This window comes from Pleurodeles waltl, chromosome 8 (assembly GCF_031143425.1).
Source record: "Pleurodeles waltl isolate 20211129_DDA chromosome 8, aPleWal1.hap1.20221129, whole genome shotgun sequence".
NCBI lineage: Eukaryota > Metazoa > Chordata > Amphibia > Caudata > Salamandridae > Pleurodeles > Pleurodeles waltl.
In genome coordinates, this window is record NC_090447.1 from 920,233,796 (window position 1) to 920,252,044 (window position 18,249).

Here is an 18,249-nt window from a genome sequence, read left to right on the forward strand (position 1 = left end):
ATAGCTACTCACCAAGCAACTACTCTGCACAGACAGCAATCACCAATGATATCCCACTAAAAAGAAAAAAGAAAAAAGCAATTTAGACATATGACAACACAAACACCACTGTGCTCAAATCTAAGGACAATGTCAAACACACAATACTGCATTTAGTACACCACCTACAAACATGTCAACAATACTCCTTTGGAGTAAATTGCGTTCACTTACCTAAAACATGCAACTATGCAAACCACAGGACAACTACTGCCAAAACCGCAAAGATCCACAGCAAAGGAAGCAAAAGCGTTGAACTAGAAGAAAAAGAAGAAATAAATTGTTATAATCACAAATACAAATACTTTGCCAGTTGACAAACACCCCACCACCAAGAACTTAGAAGTTGTCCCTGGTACCTAAGTGGATCCTGCCCCCCTCGGGGTAGATGGACGTAAAAGAATTGGCCAATCTGACCCCAAGGGGGCACCCCCAGCACAACACAAAATAAAAAAATCCCTGCCGTATTGGTGGTCTCTGCCCTCCTTGGGGGCAGATGGCCCTACAAAATTACGGGCAGAGATGGGCAATACAAATTTTCCCCACCTTAGGGGGGGCGACCGTTGCCCAAGGGGTGCCCCCAAACAAACACCAAACACAATCCCTGGCACCTAGTGTGCTTCCACCCCCCCCCCCCCCCCGGGGCCAGATCGTCCAAAAAATGACTGGTCTGCCATCGGGGGGCCGAAACAGAAAAAAAAAGCTCCCCAGGGGAGCGACCCTTGCCACAGGAGTTGCCCCCAAAATAAACAATAAAAACAAAATCCCTGGTGTCTAGTGGTTTTCGCCACCCCCCCCCCCCCTCCGGGGGCAGATCAGCCCAAAAATCGGCTGATCTGCCCCCGGGGGGGCAAAATACAAATAAAAATTGCCCCCGGGGGAGGGTCGCCCCCAAAAACACACATAAACAAAGATGTCCCTGGTGTCTAGTGGTTTTCGCCCCCCCCTGGGGGCAGATCCGCCGAAAAATCAGCGGATCTGCCCCCAGGGGGGGGGCGAAATACGAATAAAAATTGCCCCTGGGGGGGGGCGACCCTTGCCCAAGGGGTCGCACCCAAATTTAGGTAAAAAGAAAATCCCTGGTGGCTAGTGGGGATTCCTGCTCCACGATCGCGGGCCCTGCCCGCGATCGTGGAGCAGGAATCTTGACAAAACAGACACAGGGGGAAAGGAAAAACCCTTTCCTTTCCCACCGTGTCTGTTTTCTCAACCCCCCCGCCCCCCAAAAATGGAGAGGACTCACCTTTGAGCTCCTGCCGGCAACACTAGATGACGTCAGCGCGCTGTGCGCGCGCTGACGGCATCGGATTGCCGTGGGGGGGGCGGGAGTGGAAGGGGAAGGTCTTCCCCGTCCATCCCTGCCTGGGGGGGAAGGAGGGTGCACGGGGGGGCGCGCTAGCGCGCCCCCAAGTTCCCCTGTGCTTAGGACGAGATGATCTCGTCCAAGGCACAAGGGAACTGTAGCCTTTGACGAGATCATCTCGTCCAAGGCACAGAACCGGTTAAAGAATAAATAAAAAAATAGCACTTAGAAACACAAAATGCTTCGATGAGGTGTTAACACGGAGTCGAGACAGAGTCGCTCCCAACATCCGACACCGGCGGCACCGGACATGGAGTCGCATAGTCCCCCAGGTACAGTACCTTTGGGGACGAGTGAAAACAAGCCGATGCACGAAGTCAGGGATCGTGGCTTCTGTGGGAAAACTTTGAATCCGCGCACTTCGAAAAGCGTCGGTCACGACATGGTGCAGTTACTTCCACAGAGTCGCAGACTTTGGTGGGGATGCAGCGGGGTTGGACCTGCGAAGGTCATCACGTTCTAGCGAAGATCACGGAGTCGGTTGCAGGCGGCGTCACTGGATTCAGCAGTGGCGTCGGTCCGGAGTCGTCTGAAGTCGACATCCTTGGATTTTCACCAGTTTTTCCTTTCAAGGCCCCAGGGACTGGGTAGAGCACCACTTGTCAGGGCAGGAGTCAATGCAGAGTCTCCAGGTGCTGGCAGAGAAAAGTCTTTGCTGTCCCTGAAACTTCAAACAACAGGCGGCAAGCTCTAAATCAAGCCCTTGGAGATTTCTTCACAAGATGGAAGGCACACAAAGTCTAGTCTTTGCCCTCTAACTCTGGCAGAAGCAGCAACTGCAGGATAGCTCCACAAAGCACAGTCACAGGCTTCTTCCTCATCTCTTCAGCTCTTCTCCAGGCAGAGGCTCCACTTGTTTCCAGAAGTGTTCTAAAGTCTGTTGCTTTGGGTGCCCTTCTTATACCCAATTTCTCCTTTGAAATAGGCCTGCTTCAAAGTAAAGTCTCTTTTGAATGTGAAATCCTGCCTTGCCCAGGCCAGGTCCCAGACACTCACCAGGGGGTTGGGGACTGCACTGTGTGAAGGCAGGCACAGCCCTTTCAGGTATAAGTGACCACTCCTCCCCTCCCTCCTAGCACGGATGGCTCATCAGCATATGCAGGCTACATCCCAGCTCCCTTTGTGTCACTGTCTAGTGTGAGGTGCAACCAGCCCAACTGTCAAACTGACCCAGACAGGGAATCCACAAACAGGCAGAGCCACAGAAATGGTATAAGCAAGAAAATACTCACTTTCTGAAAGTGGCATTTTCAAACACACAATCTCAAAATCAACTTTACTAACATGTATTTTTAAATTGTGAGCTCAGAGACCCCAAACTCCACTCCCAAATTGAATCTAACTTTAATCAGATTTAAAGGTAGCCCCCATGTTAACCTATGAGAGAGACAGGCCTTGCAACAGTGAAACACAAATTTAGCAATATTCCACTGTCAGGACATATAAAACACATTACTATATGTCCTACCTCAACCATATACTGCACCCTGTCCTTGGGGCTACCTAGAGCCTACCTTAGCGGTGTCTTACGTGTAAGAAAAGGGAAGGTTGAGACCTGGCAAGTGGGTACACTTGCCAAGTCGAATTTAGATTTTAAACTGCACACACACACACTGCAGTGGCAGGTCTAAGACATGATTACAAAGCTACTTATGTGGGTGGCACAACCAGTGCTGCAGGCCCACTAGTAGCATTTGATTTCCAGACCCCGGCACCTCTAGTGCACTTTACAAGGGACTTACTAGTATATCAAATATGCCAATCATGGATAAACCAATCAACATTACACTTTACACAGAGAGCATATGCACTTTAGCACTGGTTAGCAGTGATAAAGTGCCCAGAGTCCCAAAGCCAACAAAAACAGGTCAGACAAAATAGGAGGCAGGAGGCAAAAAGACTGGGAATGACCCTGCAAAAAGGGCCATTTCCAACAGTAAAACAAAACGTCTCTAAGAGTCACAAACAATACCTTCCACACGAAGATTGTTGCACATCTGTGCTTCCTTTGGACGATTTACAGTACTCGAGCCCCAATCCACTGTATCAAAGATAGGAGTTCCTGTGCTGCTATTACGTCAGGGTAAGTACCTCTCCAAGTATACCTCTGTCAAGGGTCGCCACCATGTTCTTCTATCTGCATAAGTAATGACACTAATAGATCAGGGGACGCACACTACCCAAACCTGCAGGAAGACCTCACTGGGTCTCCACCCATGACTCGTAGCAGCCACCCGAGCGCATACATGGCTGCCAGCAAGGCTTTTCCTCACAAAAACATCTAGAGGCGCTTACCCCCAGCCAGCAAGGCCCCACTGCGTGAACTCCAGGGCTTCTGCATGGGGGAGGATCAGGCAAGGATCGCAGCTCACCTGGGGGGTGGACCACAGAAAATACTTCTTGTTCTTGGTACGGCAAAGGCAGAGAAACTCTTCTTGGGCTTCCCCGTGCAGGATCTGAAAGAGGCAGGCTGCCCACAATCTCAATTCACCAGGGCAGGCTGCCCGCAAGCTTGCAGCACAGTGCCCACTCACATGTCCTAGTACTAAAAAACCTCTCCTAAATGTGTTTTGCACTACTGTGAGACCTATCTGTCCCATAGGAAGAAGAACTTCGGGTTGCCTTTTTACATTTAGTAAGTGCTAACCTTTGATTAAGAACTGATAAGCGTTTCATATTTGGTATCTATGAGATTGTAATTAAAAATCCACTTTAATGGCAGATTTGACATTGACATTTTGAAAATGTCACTTTTAGAAAGTTGGTATTCTTCAACCCTTAGTCATTTGATGCCTGGAGCCTCCCCTGGGTAACACAACTGGGTGTAACTGACAGACTTTTAGAATTCCTCTCAGACTGTCACACAATAGGGGGATTTGTATGCCTGAATGTACCATCTACTGACAGGAAGGGGGGATGGAGCTGGGACAGTCCCTCTTGCAACTGAATAGGCTATGCTTTGCCTTCACACAAAGGTCTTGTCACCTTTACATTATGTCTGCAGACAGCATGGAGCCAGTGCAAGGGAACTATTAAGTTCCAAGCACTTCAAAGAAAAGCCTAAAATTCAGAGAATGTGTCATATATCAAAATAGGACCCTCAGACCCACTCTCCAGCTAACCTTCCAGACCTGTGGAAGGACTCCCATAGGACAGCCTGATGCTATGGACTGCTGTGTACTCCACAAAAATGGTTTGTTGTACCAGGAAGGGCTGTTTGGAGAATGCCTCAAACCTTCAGATGCCAGCCCTGCTGTTCACCTGAACACCCTACCAGAGTGACTCCAAGGGCTAGTTTGCTGACCTCCTGTTCAGAGCCACAAGAACATAAAAGGCTCTCATCATCTTGAACCCTTACCTTGACCCAGCCTCAGTGAGTCCTGAACCCCCACTTGGTGCCTCCATAGTCCTGGGCCCTTGGTTGTGGTTCTACCTCTGCTCAGATGGCCAAATTCCCAGACTTGGAACTTTGAACATTTTTGGATATAAACTGCATTGAGAACCAAGGGAAGACTCAGACCAACCTGCTTGTCGTTACACCCAAGGAGTGTTTGCCGGTTGGCCTGATATGGTGGCTACCTCTGCTACAGTCTAAAGATGGTGTATCATCAGTATCCCCACCAGTTTTTAAAGCATTCATTATTTCACCTCACTGTTTTAGGGATATGTTTTTTACATAACCTTTTTCATCCCTCCCTTCAGAGCACCCTGCTCTCAGCCTCAGCCCAGTGGACGATCTCTCTATGCCAGGCATCCAGCCCAGGGGTGTTAGCCATCTTCCACTGCATTGTGATGTCTCTCTTGGCTAACAACCCTGCCAGAGTATCAAATTGTGAAGCTTGTTTGTGTGCGTTAGGCTGGACATGCATCCTCAGTAAGCAACTCTCCTTGCGTCCCATATATGGTCTTCCTGTAACACATTTTAATATTTTGAGCACTAATGTCCAGAAGGTATGTACTGTGTGTCAACTCCAAAGAATGTGCTGGAAATTGACTGTGTCACATCAACACCTAGGGCAGCTTGATGATGCTAACAGGTAGATCCGACCTATCCCAGTTAAGGTGAGATATGCCCTATATAAGATATTAAGCTGGATATATTTAAATCTATCATTGCATGATTTTTTCTGTGAGTTCTCTAGTGCCTTATTATTGAAAGAACAACCTGCTATTTTTCACATTTATCCCTTTATGTGTTGAGAGATGTTCCCGGCATATCAAGGAAGGCTTTGTAGAGCCAGGTATTGTGGCTATTGCCCATTATGTATAGTATCTGGAGACGGGTTTTCACATGGGGCTCAGTGACACCTTTTTTCATTGCCACTCGAGGACATGTAAAGCTCTTCCATGGAGTAAAATTTGCCCTCAGAGAACCTTACACTTATTAATGTCTAGAAATGTATTAGTGAGCAATTTAGAAAAATGTTCCTTGCATTGTCAATGTCCACAACACTCCAGTGTTGTTGGTCTTGGTTTGTAATGTGATCCCCTTGTAACCTGCAGTCCTTTTAGTGGGAGGAAAGTTGTATACAATATTGCTGGTCTTGGATAAACTATTCCTTGTATTAAACATTCAGAGGCTGTTTTGTCCATCAATGGTTTGAGAAAGTAGCCTTTTTCTAGCATGGTTACTTCCATTTTTGGCCTGTTTGTCAGTGTTTTTTCTGTCTCACTGGGATCCTGCTAGCCAGGACCACAGTGCTCATAGATTGTGGCCTATATGTGTTATCAGTGTGCATGACTGTGTCACTGGAGTTTTGCTAACTAGAACTCTAGTGCTTATGCTCTCTCTGTTTACCAAATGTGTCACTATAGTTTAGTGACCCCATATTCCAATTCTAATTGGCACACTGGACCCCCCCTTATAAGTCCATAGTATATGTTACCTAAGTACCAACAGCATTGGGGTTTTAGGAGATCCTTATGGGCTGCAACATTTCTTTTGCCATCCATAAGAAGCTCATGCAAACACTCATTCAGGACTGCCACTGCAGCCTGAGTGAAATAGTGCACACACTATTTCACAGCCATTTTTCACTGTACCAGGTAACTAATAAGTCACCTATATGTCTAGCCTTCAGTTCCTGAAGGCTAGGTGCAAAGTTACTGAGTGTGAGGGCACCCCTGCACTGGCAGAGGTGCCCCCACATTGTCCAGGACCAATTTCCTGGACATCGTGAGTGCGGGGACACAATTATAAGCGTGCACTACATATATGCCAATACATATATGTGGCATCACAATTGTAACTCCGAATATGGCCATGTGGGGTGTCTAAGAGTGTGAAATTGAACCCCCAATCCAAATCTGGTATTAGGGGGGCAATTCCATGCACCCTAGGGGCTCCACCATGGACCCCTAGTACTGCCAAACAAGCTCTCTGAGGTTTCCACTGCAGCCCCAGCTGCTGCCCCCTCACAGACAGGTTTCTGATTGAGCAGCCCAATCCCAGCGAGGCAGAACAATGCATTTCCTTCAGGAGAGGGGTGTTAAACCCTCTCTCATTGGAAATAGGTGTCACAGGCAAGGGGGTATCCTCTCAGAACCTCTGGAAATGCACAAACAGTGCCCTCCTAGCATAATCCAGTTTTCATTGGTTCAGGGACCCTCAGTCCCTGCTGTGGCACGAAACTGGACAAAGGAAAGGGAAGTGACCACATCCCTGTCCATCACCACCCCAGGGGTGGTGCCCAGAGCTCCTCCAGAGTGTCCTTGGCATTAGCTATCTTGGGTTCCAAGGTGTGGGGACCCTCTGGGAGCATCGGAGCGGCCAGTGCCAGCAAGTGATGTCAGAGACCCCTCCTGATAGGTGCATACCTGGGTAGGTAGCCAATCCTCCTCTCAATGCTATTTAGGGTCTCTCATCTGGGTGTTTCCTCAGATTCGGTTTGCAAGACTCCACCGGGACTCTTCTGTATCCTCTCCTTCAGCTTCTGACCATTGGATCAACCGCAGACTGCTCTAGGAACCTCTGTAACTGCAACAAAGTATCCAGGAAGGCCACTGTGACCTGCAACTTAAACTTTAGCCAGCAACTGCAAGAGTTTCTAGGTTGCGCATGCTATGAGGACTGCCAGTCTTCACCCTGCACCAGAAGAACTGAAGGAATCTCCAGGGGAGTGACGGAGTCACTTCCCTGCTTCAGCAGGAACATCTCTGCAATGATGACCGGTACTCTGGGACTCCTTTCCTGTCAACAAGCATGATCCCTGGAACACAGGTGGTGGACCAAAGTGATCCTGACTGTCCAAAGGTCCAGCTGTCTAAATTTGGTGGAGGCAAGGGCTTGCCCGTACCACTGAGCATCGCGGCCTCTGCAGCTCCTTGGACTTCTGTGCACTTCTTTCAAAGTTCCTCGTGCACAGAGTAGCCCAGGTCCCCAGCACTATATCCTGCGACGCTCTGCTCCCTGAGTTGTTTTCCAACGGCGTGGGATCCTCCTGTGTAGTGCTGCTCGTTTGTCCCTGTGTCCTGGGACTCCCGTGGTTGCTGCCTGGTCTTCTGAGGGCTCTCTGAAGTGCTGAGAGCCTCCTCTGTCTCCACAGACTGAGTTGAGAACCCCAGGTCCTACCAGGGTCCAGACAGCTCCACTTTGATGAAAAACGTGTTCTGGTGTGTACCAAGGCTTGTTGGTGGAATCCAGTGATGCAAACAGCCTACATCCAATGACTCGATGTGGGTCATCTCTTGCACCATGCAGGAATCTGCAGCTATCTTCTTTGGTGCATTCCTGTACTTCCTGGACTCTTCATCGACTTCTGGACTTAGTCTCCTCTCTCTACAGGTCTTCAGGTCCAGATATCCATTGTTGGGTTTGCAAGCGCACCTGGTCCTTAGTAAGTAAACTTACAAGGGGACGCGTATAGGTTGATGAACCTTTTGGATCGCATGGAGTAACCTAGTTATGCTGTAGACTATTGAAACCATCAACATCAGTATAAACAATATCAAACATTAAGGAAATACCTCACAAAGCATTATTCAATCAAGAATCGCAAATCGAAGCAACATTAACTAATTATTTCTCAACACATGGCATAGTCATTCAGCAAAGCAATTCTTGTCAGTCAATTGTCACCGCCAAGGTCACCCTTGTCAGCATACCTAGCCCAGATTAGCATCAGCATGTGGTCTTCATGTGAAAACTATTTGGGAAAAAACATTAATTTGGAAAAATCTATCTAAGAGAGAGAAATAATTAAAACAGTGCAGTTGGTACCTAAAAGATGAAGCAAATTAGTCAGTCACATCATTATAGCTACCTATCCAATAAGTATCAGCAATGAGTCAGTCTTTGTCTCCAGGTCATCAGTCATCAGAAAAGTGTCAGGCTCATGGAGAGTAAGCCCAATTATCAGCACTTCGGACAGCGTCTCCTGACGTCATCAGCTTTCCCCTCTCCGCTCTAAATTTTCTCTTCCCTTGTCATGACTTTTTATTATGGTCTCTCAGTCCGTTCCACTAATTGCTAATTGGTCAACCTTATCAGAAGTTATGACTCTAACCTATAGTTTTGTTTACCGCATATACACGTTTATCCAGGATTCAAGTTCTATAGTCTTCTGTCAATGAGAACATCATCTGGCTCTTCAGGTAACAAAGTTGTTGCTCACATTCTTTTAGTCATTGCTTCCATTGTTTAAGTCCTACACTACACATAATTGTATCAAATTGTCTTCATCATCTACTGTCTACTGGTACATTTGCAGAATGTTATAGCAGAGCCTTCTGAACTCTGCACAGTTCAAGGTTCTTCTCTCCAGTTCCAGTCCTCTGAAGCCTTGTCGTGTCTCTACGTTAAAGCAGGCAAGGCCCAGTAAAACTAGGCCCTTAGTATGGCTAAGTTAAGAATGTGAATTGATTCAACAAGACATAGGTTATACATCCAAATATGACATATTAATACATTTTTTGTTACTATTTTTTCATTATTTAGCATTTTGTAATACACATGGTGACCACTCCCCGTGGGCACATTTTTGCTTATACACGTTATTTTCACATACTAGTTTCTTTATCGAATTTTCTCATTAACAAACACACGCAAATCATTAGAAATTTCTCATATTAGCATATCTGCTCCAATAGTTTATTACAGTCTTGCTTGGTTCTTGCATAATCCTTCACCACAACTTCTAGTGTGTTCTGAGGAATCCTGCTGTACATTACTCTTGTTTTCCTGTGCTCTGGTGTTTGGCACTTTATGTACCATGGGTGTTTTTGTACACTCCCAGAGCCCCTCTATGCACTACACTTGCCTAGGGTGGAATCCAACTTTCACATTCCACTATTTTAGTATATGATTTGTGTTGCCCCAGGCTTATTGTAATCTATTGTGCCTTTCACTGTTTGCACTATTCTATGACTGTTTACTTACCTGATTTTGGTTCCTAGTGTACATGTTGTGTATAATAGTAGGAGTATTGCCTCTAAGATACTGTTGGCCTTGTGTCACTAAAATAAAGCACCTTTATTTTTTATAACACTGGGTATTGTCTTTTATTGAGTATAAATAATGTGTGACTATTTTGGTATTGCAAGAGCTTTGCATGTCTCCTAGTTCAGTCTTGGCTGCTCTGCTACAGCTACCCCTAGACCGCCTAAGCTGCTAGACACTGCCTACATTTCACTAATGAGGGATAACTGGACCTGGTATAAGGTTTAAGTACCTTAGGTACCCACTGCAAACAAGGCCAGCCTCATACAAATGGAAGGTCTTTCTGTGCCCAAGTGAGTGAACATTGCATTGTCTAGACCATCCCCTGCAGTATTTGCATCAGTGTATAGCCTGTGTTATTATTGTGATTCCCCCAAGCCAATGTGCCAGCAATTACAACTGGGCAGCCAGGTAAAAGCATTTAAAATCTAGGGTTCCTATCCTACCCTTGTCTGCAGGCAGTTTCAACTTAGTAAGTGCTACCTGGTGCCTTCCCGTTCCCCATATCAGATCCCCAATGGTGTGTCAAGTTCTCAGAATATGCTGTTGGCAGTGGAAATGGTGTATTGCTAAAGTAATATAAAAAGTATGGCATCATGCCTATTTTAGCCACTGCTATGCAACCAGCCACTGATCTGAACAGGTTGGAATCTGCAAGCTTAGAAGATTAACTTCTGTTCCATCACCTTCTTCATGGTATAGGATCATGCATAAGTAACAAAATAAATGGGGTTACCACTGTAGTTCCTACAACCTCATTATATTCAGTTAATGAAGTTGGGTTTGTCTTAATAGAAATACACACATTTTGCTATAATTTACTATGAGGGCTGATTCTGTTCCAAACTCTGTCAGAAGTGTAGCTATGGTTGTCAGGTCAGTGTAAGGTCTTGGAAGTACATTAGCATATCATCTGCATATAGCGAGGTGATGTGAGTTGTGCCCACCTGTGGGATGTCTCAGTCCGCACTTCACTTTCCCATGGTGCTCACCAAGTGTTAAATGGCCAGAACAAACATTATTGGGGTGAGTGAACACCCTAGTCTTGGACCCCTAGCTATGCCAGAGGTAGTGTTATGGATCAGTGGGGCTGTGGGGTCCGTATATAGGAGCATACTCCACGCTATCATGTGGTTGCCTATTTCGTAGTTTCAAAGAATTCTGTACATATAATCCAGATTGATGGGATATTGTTCATGTCCATGGCTGTGCATGCCATATCTGTCTAGTGCAGTCTACTGTAGGTGGTAAAACATGCTCAGGTCAAGCAAAGTGTTTCTACCAGGGATGATTCTATTTTGGGACTGACAATGGCATACAGGAGGCAATATTTTTTAGTCCCAACCTGGTTTCAATATGGAAGTTACTGCTGCTTCTCAGGAGTCATCTGTGACATGACCCTCTGCTCTAGCACATCACACACATTGCTAGCAAATTGTGTATTAGCATTTTCTGATATGCAGAGTAAAATTCGATGAGTAGCCTATCTGTCCCTGGATTTTTTAGCCAATGTGTGGATTGCTTGCTTCAAATCTTGTTATCGGAGTCTCCCACCATCTCAGTGTGGACCCAGGCTGTTCAGGGTGGGCACCAGTCCCTGACTATGGCCCTCATTCTGACCCTGGCGGTCGGCGGAGAGGCGGCGGTCGGACCGCGAACAGACCGTCGGTCAGAAAAATGGCATTCTGACCGCGGCGGTCACCGCCGCGATCGCCCGCCACTTCCCCACTCCGACCGCCACGGCGGTCATGACCGCCGGGCTGGAGTTTGCGCACTCCGGCCCGGCGGTCGTCCCAAGACCGCCAACGGTATCATGACCCTGCCTACCGCCGCGGTTTCTTGCGGTCGGGAACCGCCATGCGAACCATGGCGGTAAGCACTATCGGGGCCAGGGAATTCCTTCCCTGGCACTGATAGGGGTCTCCCCCACCCCCCACTACCCACCCGAGTCCTCCCCCCACACCCTCCATCCCCCTGCCACCCCCCAGAGGTGGTACGAACCCCCTCCCCACCCCCACCCCGACATGCACATACATGCACCCCGACATGCACACACCCCCAACATGCACATATACACACCCCCTACACACACATACACAACGGGGACACATACCCGCACACATACATGCAGACATGCGCACCTGCCGAACAGCACACATTACCCATAGACACAGCAGCACCCCCCGCCCGCATACACGCACTCACACACCCCCTCTACACACTCACACGCACACCCCCATGCACTCCCACATCACACAACACCCCCCCTCCCCCTCCCCTCACGGACGGTCAACTTACCTTGTGCGTTGGTCCTCCGGGAGGCGACGGGAGCCATGGGGAGGTGACCGCCAACAGAACACCGCCAACAGAAGACCGCCACACAGATATGTGGGTCGTAATTCTGTGGGCGGTGTTCTGCTGGCGTGGCGGTGGAGGTTGACCAGTCTCCACTTTTCCGCCGACCGCCAGTGTGGCTGCTGGCGGTTTCCCGGCGGAACGCTCCCAGCGGTCGGAATGCGCACAGCGGCATACCGCCGCGGTCGGCGGTCTTAACCGCGGCGGTAACTCGGCGGTCAGAATGAGGGCCTATGTCTCCTAAGATGACTTGACTTGCATAGTGGTGTCCGAGTACAGTAAAGCATAATAGTTTTTAAAGCCCTATCAAACCCCTTCATGTGTATGCACCAATTTGTTGTGTGTATGTCAGATGCTCAAGATAGGGATGTATATTACTAGGGTTGCATGATTCAAGCCAGGAGGCAGCCTGCGCCATCATTTTCCTTGAGTGAACTCTGTATTGTGCGTGTGGTAGATGTTTAGCAAGTCATTCTGCATTTCTGTGTGTTCCTTCTGTTCTCTACGTGAGTTGTCTGCTGCAGTTGTGTTGACTTTCCTAATTTCCTGAGCAAATGTTTGAGCTGCATACTTCTGTTCAATAGTGTCCCATGTAACCATACTTTGTTTCTTATGAATGCCCCCTTAATGTGACCTTGAATACCTCTGATGGACCTGGCTGTTTCTGAAGGGTCATACCCAAACATTGTGACTTTTTGCTGAATTTGTTTTTGTTTGCTTTAGGACTTTGAGCACTTTACCACTGCCATCCAGTGATAAAGTTCATGTTTTCTCTGCTTAAAACATGTTAACTGTGGGTTATGCATTTAATTATAAGTCCCTAGTGAAGAGCACTACGTGTGCCTACGGCCTGTAAATTTTATTGACCACCATGCTGTTTGTTTGTACCGCCGAGGCGGTCGGAGTGTTAAAGTGGCTGTCTATGTTGGCGGTTTCCGCCTCGGTCATAATTCCATTTTTTTTTTACCACCGGCCTGTTGGCGGTCTTACCTCTGCTTTAACACTGACCACCAGGGTTGTAATGAGGGCCATGGTCTGAGGGTGAAGCTGAATGGAAAGTTTTTTTTAGGATTTGCTGTTCTAGCTGCCCGTGTACCTGGCCGTCAGTCCTGGGGAAGTTCAATGACCCATGTTCGCATGTCTAAGATCTATAGAGCATACCACATCAGATGTATTCAGTGAGTTGAGCAATGCAGGATGGAGTGCTGGGGGCCTGGGCTATGATGTGCACAAAGGATTCCTTGCAAAAGTGCACAGAAGCCCTAGCAGCTGCAGTTCACGCAGTACACAGGATTACTGTCTGGAGAGGGGAGGCAAGGACTTACCTCCTCCAAATTTGGACAGTTGGACCACTGGTCCACCACCTGTGTTCCAGGGGCCACGCTAGTCAGGATGAGAGGGGTCCCAGAGTGCCAGTGACGGTGAAGTTTGGTGCCTGCTGGAGCAGGGGGAAGATTCCGTCAACCCACAGGAGACTTCTTCATGGCTTCCAGTGCAGGATGAAGGCAGACTGCCCCCAGAGCATGCACCACCAGGAAACAGTTGAGAAAGCCGGCAGGATTAGGCGCTACAATGTCGCTGGTAGTCGTCTTGCTACTTTGTTGCAGTTTTGCAGGAGTCCTGGAGCAGTCAGCTGTCAATCCTTGGCAGAAGTCGAAGAGGGAGATGCAGAGGAACTCTGTTAAAATCTTGCAAATCGTTATCTGAGGAAAAGCCCACAGGAGAGTCCCTAAACAGCCCTCAGAGGAGGATTGGCCACCTAGTGAGGTAAGCACCTATCAGGAGGAATCTCTGACGTCACCTGCTGGCTCTGGCCACTCAGAGGCCTCCACTGTTCCTTCACACCTCTGGATTCAAGATGGCAGAGGTCTGGGACACACTGGAGGAGCTCTGGGTACCACACCTGGGGTGGTGATGGAAAGGGGAGTGGTCACTCCCCTTTCCTTTGTCCAGTTTTGCACCAAAGCAGGGACTGGGGGTTCCCTGAACCGGTGTAGACCGGTTTATGCAAGGAGGGAACCATCTGTGCCCTTCAAAGCATTTCCAGAGGATGGGAGAGGCTACTCCTTCCCAGCCCTTAACACCTATTCACAAAGGGAGAGGGTGTAACACCCTCTCTCAGAGGAGATCCTTTGTTCTGCCTTCCTGGGACTGGGCTGCCCAGACCCCAGGAGGGCAGAACCCTTCCTGAGGGTTGGCAGCAGCGGTAGCTGCAGAGAAAACCCCAGAGAGCTGGTTTGGCAGTACCAGGGGTCCATGGTGGAACCCCAGGGATGCATGGGATTGGCACCCCAATACCAGATTTGGCATGGGGGGACAATTCCATGATCTTAGACATGTTACATGACCATATTCGGAGTTACCATTGTGAAGCTACATATAGGTATTGACCTATATGTAGTGCATGCGTGTACTGGTGTCCCCGCACTCATAAAGTTTGGGGAAATTGCCCCGAACTATGTTGGGGCACCTTGGCTAGAGCCAGGATGCCCTCACACTTAGTAACTTTGCACCTAACCATCACCAAGTGAAGGTTAGACATATAGGTGACTTATAAGTTACTTAAGCACAGTGTAAAATGGCTGTGAAATAACGTGGACGTTATTTCACTCAGACTGCAGTGGCAGTCCTGTGCAAGATTTGTATGACATCCCTATGGGTGGCAAAATAAATGCTGCAGCCCATAGGGATCTCCTGGAACCCCAATACACTGAGTAGCTAAGTACCATATACTAGGGAATTATAAGGGTGTTCCAGTGTGCCAATTAGAATTGGTGAAAATGGTCACTAGCCTATAGTGACAATTTTAAAGGCAGAGAGAGCATAAGCACTGAGGTTCTGATTAGCAGAGCCTCAGTGACACAGTTAGTCACCACACAGGGACACACATTCAGGCCACAACTATGAGTACTGGGTTCCTGGCTAGCAGGATCCCAGAGAGACAGGCAAAAACAAACTGACATACATGTAAAAATGGGAGTAACATGCCAGGCAAGATGGTACTTTCCTACATCAACTGCAACAGTTTTCATGGTGTGCATGCTCTGGGGACTCCCTATCTTCATCCTGCACCAGAAGGACCGAAGAAATCTCCTGTGGAGGGACAGTGTCACTCCCCTGCTCCAAGCAGGCACCTTCCAAGGTGACAACTGGTACCCTGGGACCCTTCTCAGGGCAATGACCGTGCTCCTGAGGACACAGAGGGTAGACATCGTCGACACAGACTGCCCTGAGGGCCTGCTGACGCAATTTGGACGAGACAAGACCTTGCCTTCCCCGAGAATGATGGTACCCCTGTGTATTGTGTCTTCTTCGCCTCCTGAGGCCTCTGTGTACTCTATGCAAAATTCCTTTATACACAGCCTGGCCCAGATCCTCAGCACTCCATTCTGCAACTCTCAACTCACTGAGTTGGTCTCCGGCAGCGTGGGACCTTCTTTTGTTGTGCTGCATTGACTGCATTTTGCACCTTCTTCAAACTCGGATCCTGCAGCTTCTGTGGGAGGTGGCTGGCATCCTGAGGGCTCTCTAAAGTCCGGAGAGCCCCCTCTTCCTCCTCACAAAGAGTTGAGACACCAGGTCCCTCCTGGGTCAATCCTGCACCATTTTGATGAAAAATGCACGTTTCCCGTAGCCAAGGCTTGTTGGCGTCTTCCAACACAAAATCTCATCTGCAACTATTTTCACATGCTGTGGGATATATTTTGCATTATGCAGGAACCCATTGGCATCTTCCTAGGGTGCTTTTCTGCAGTCTTCAACTAACCAGGACACTTCTTTTGCACCCTCTTCTGGGTTGGCCGGGGCTCCTGTCCTTTCTGGAGCAGCTTTTGACTTCTGGACTTGGCTCCCTTCCTTTACAGGTCTTCAGGTCCAATAATCCAGCAGTTGTTCTTTGCAGACTTGTTTGGCTGCTGCAAAATCCCCAAAACGAGGTGTAGTGTGTCCTAAGGAAACTTGCAGTACTTTAATCCTGCTTTTCTGGGCTCTGGGGTGGGGTAATTTACTTACCTTTACTGTATTCTTATTCTCCCAGTGTAGGAGGCTGGCCTGGCGTATAGTGGGTACCTTGTGGTACTTACACCTTGTGCCAGGTCCAGTTATCCCTTATTAGTATATTAGAGGTGTTCTAGCAGCTTAGGCTGATAGAGGTAGCTATAGCAGAGGAGCTTAGGCTGAACTAGGAGACATGCAAAGTTCCTACTATACCACGTATATCACTTAGCACTATATCATAAGAAAACACAATGCTCAGAGTTACTAAAAATAATTTATTTTAGTGACAATATGCCAAAAGTATCTCAGAGTATATACTCCCTTAGGAGATAAGTAAAATACATAAAATATACACACAAAAACCAAATCAGGTAAGTAAACCGTTAGAAAAGTAGTGCAAACACTGTAGAACACAATAGAATGCAATAGGGAAGAATAGGCCTAGTGGCAACACAAACCATATACTCCAAAAGTGGAATGCGAACCACACATGGACCCCAGGCCTTGTGTAGTGTGTAGAGGGTCGCTGGGAGTTTAAGAAAACACTAAGGGGCATATTTATACTCCGTGTGCACCGAATGTGCGTCAAATATTTTGATGCACATTCAGCGCAAACCGTGCACCATATTTAAACTTTGACGCCCGAGCCAGCGGACGTCAATTTCCCACCGCGTGCCTCATTTTCTGGATGCGGGAAACCACCTTGCGTTAATGACATGCAAGGTAGGCGTTCCTGTCCAAAACATGACTCAAACGCCCGTGCGCATTATTTATGCTATTGCGCAAAAATGACACACGGCCTGGAGGTGGAGTTGGAAAATGATGCACAGCCCGATGTGCGTTAAAAATTAACACCTGGGTCAGGGCAGGCGTTAAAATTGGGCAAACACACCTGTATATAATGAAAACAAACAGAACCAACAGCAGAGCTCTAAAAGGAAGAAATGGAGGTGCTTATCATTCAGCGTGCACGCAGACGCAGAGCACAGGACCAGCAACAGCAGCTTCCACAACACCAGCAGGGACCTCAAAGGCAGCGCAGAAGGCAGGAGAGTATATTATGCACCAGGACAACCCCTCATGGCCTCAGGGAACACAACATCATCCAGAGGTACAGGTTGAACTGGCAAGCCATTCAGCAGCTGCTGCGCAACATTGAGACACAGTTGGCACCCAGCTTGCTGACACCCCGCACCATCCCACCAGAAACCAAGCTGCTAGCTGTACTACACATGTTGGCAAGTGGCTCCTTCCAAACCACTGGGGCCCTGGTTGCTGGGATCTCACAGCAATCATTCTCCGCCTTCCTGCCCCAGGTACTGGATGCCATCATCACAATCACACCCTGCCACATCTGCTTCCCCAAGACAGCAGAAGCAGCAGGAGACAAAACAGGAGTTTTACCTCATTAATTGATTCCCACACGTCCTTGGTGCCATTGACTGCACACATGTACGCCTTGTACCACCTGCTGCAACTGAACATCTATACCACAACAGGAAGCAGACACACTCCATCAATTTGCAGGCCATTGTCGATCACCAGGGATTGATCACCAACATCGTGGCAAAGTATCCTGGGAGTGTACATGATTCATTCATCTTCCGTCACTGCACCATCAATCAACACTTCCAGGATGGACAATATGGAAATGGACTACTTGTTGGTAAGTACAGAAACCTAATTATATACACACTGCACAGCAACCCTCTAGGACAAACAACACATACACCACGACATCGACATGTGGACAGGAACACACTGAGGTTGTGACACCGCTAGGCATGTTTGATATCCTCACCCATTGGGAGACACTCCTAGGGACAAATTACCATTCCAAATAAAAACTGATGCCACTCCACAGACACAAGGGGGAAATGTAAAACAACACAATGACAAACACATGGCCCCAACTGGCAGTACAGCTGCGAAGATTAAACTTCAATAACACATCAATAACAACCAATCAAACACCATTCAAATCAATAAGTACTGTGTAAGGGGTGTGGAATGTTATTTGCTGCAGGTCAAACACCATGACACACATAGCATTATGATG